The sequence below is a fragment of the Haplochromis burtoni genome, unplaced genomic scaffold, assembly GCF_018398535.1.
Source record: "Haplochromis burtoni strain Fernald_Lab_line unplaced genomic scaffold, NCSU_Asbu1 Contig_23, whole genome shotgun sequence".
In the NCBI taxonomy this organism is placed as follows: Eukaryota; Metazoa; Chordata; class Actinopteri; order Cichliformes; family Cichlidae; genus Haplochromis; species Haplochromis burtoni.
Genome location: NW_024582384.1, coordinates 434,043 through 436,199, shown reverse-complemented (window position 1 = coordinate 436,199; position 2,157 = coordinate 434,043).

The window sequence follows — 2,157 nt, the reverse complement described above, 5'->3', positions numbered from 1 at the left end:
GAGTTCCCTCTGTTCCTCCCTGTCCTCGTCGTTGTTGTCTTCATCTCCCATTATCAGTCATCATAATTTTACCATCTCTGTGCAAGTCTGCAAATTTCTTTATTAAATCATAAGATTCTTAAATTCATCAAGTCTCTCTGTGCCTTCTCCTCATGTTCTCCTCTTTCCTCTCTCCCTCTTTGGACTGACAATCATACACAAATAGATTGTATTCAATTAGATTAAAAAAATACTATTAAGATCACTAATAAAAAAGTCCTCTCTCAGTGTACTTTCAACCAAAAGGCAAATAACCAAACCACATGTACATCTAATAAAGGATATAAATATTGAAACACTGATCCAACATTATCCTTTATTGATGGATCATTTGATTTTACACTTTTACCTGAATGTGGCTCCTTTTTTTGAAAAAACTTCCTCATATCCATTATGAACCTGGCTGTCTCTCTGTACACACACACACACACACACACACACACACACACACACACACACACACACACACACACACACACACACACACAACAGGAGTTATAAGGTTAATGGGCATCCAGTCAGTTAGCTAGTTAGTACCTTGGGTTCAATATCGGCACATATGACAAAATAACCAGTTTCTCTCATTACATTTCAAACAGGACAGTGGTAACAACAGCAGGCTACGGACAATGTTAAGTTTTAGATTTTAAATAGGCTGTATACATTTCAATGGGAGCAACAGGACGGTCAAATGTCGCTGATTTTACTACAGAGCAGGACGGATTGTAGGGTAGCAAACATAGTCGGAAAACACGTTTTCAACACTGCAGGTTACCTGGTGTAATGTTTTTCAGCTAAAAAGAAACATGGTCTGACTCCTACCTAACTATATAAAGAGTAACTGAAGGTTAAATGCAGCTAATATGTCCTGTTTTAAGCCAGGCACTTACACCTCCGCTCCGCTGCGTCTCAGCCACCATCGCTCTGGCTAGAGCCAGAGCAGGGGAGAGGCGAGCTGGAACAAACCATTTTGGGAGGGGGGTTATCTATACTTTTGTTGTTAAAATGTTCCATCTCAATTAAGTACTGTATGCTTTTTATATTTTAGTAGTGTGTCCCACAAACAGCAAATATTGTCAAAAAAAGTAAGAAATCTTTGGGGTGCTTTGATTCATTTTGGGGGTGCTGAGCACCCAGAGAGCTGCCAATCCAGGCAAGAAAAACTTTATCCTCACGATGAGCCTTCTTCCCTGTCTCTGTCAGTCCCTGCATCCTTAAATGTCTCCAGTTGTCCCGAGTTCCCTCTGTTCCTCCCTGTCCTCACTCTCTGAGCCTGACTTGACATCCAGGTGTCTTACCCTTTGTCCAAAAAGCTCTAATTGGTTGTTCTAGCCTTTAATATCTTCCATTGGGGCCAATTGTACAAGCCTGTAAAACCAACCCACACTAACAAGTGCCACGATCTAGGAGACGGGAGCTGCATTAACAGGTGTGACTGATAAAATTTGACCTGCAAGGCTACTCTGGCTTTTTTGTAATACTGAATGAAATGAAATGAATGATATTATGGCTCAGACGTGGCAGAGCAGACATGAGTGAAGTTATAGCATACAAAGAGCTGAAGCAGAGTTTTAAAAGTAATGAAGTCATCCACTGCAACCACTGTCTGTACTTCTGCTGTGCTGTTGATCTTTCCGATCTTATTGATCTGTTCCTGTCCAATTCCTTCACTATTGGTCCCTTCACTATTCCGGGCCATTTGTCAACCAGTCATGCCGGCGCACAGATCATTCAGTAATGTGCATTTCAGTGAAAACCCCTCTTGGTTTGGTGTCTTCATGTCATGAACCCTTTGCAGATGGGTGGTGAAATGTCTCCAAGAAGCTAAAAGAGATCCAGATGCCTGCAAGCACTTTAGACTACTGCTGTGAAACTTTGTTGCTTAATGAACTAACAGTATCAATAGCTACATGAAATTGTTTATGTGCATTGTAATGTGGCAAATATCTGGCCTGCAGCACCACGAGACAAGAGCTGAAGAACATATCAGTTGCTGTTTTAGCCAAAAAAGACCATTTTTAGGATCTATCAGACCAGAGAAACCTAAAAAAAATTGTCATAATTAGCAGTTAATTGGCCACTGAGGTAAGATTAAAAATTGCAGACGTTATGATGATA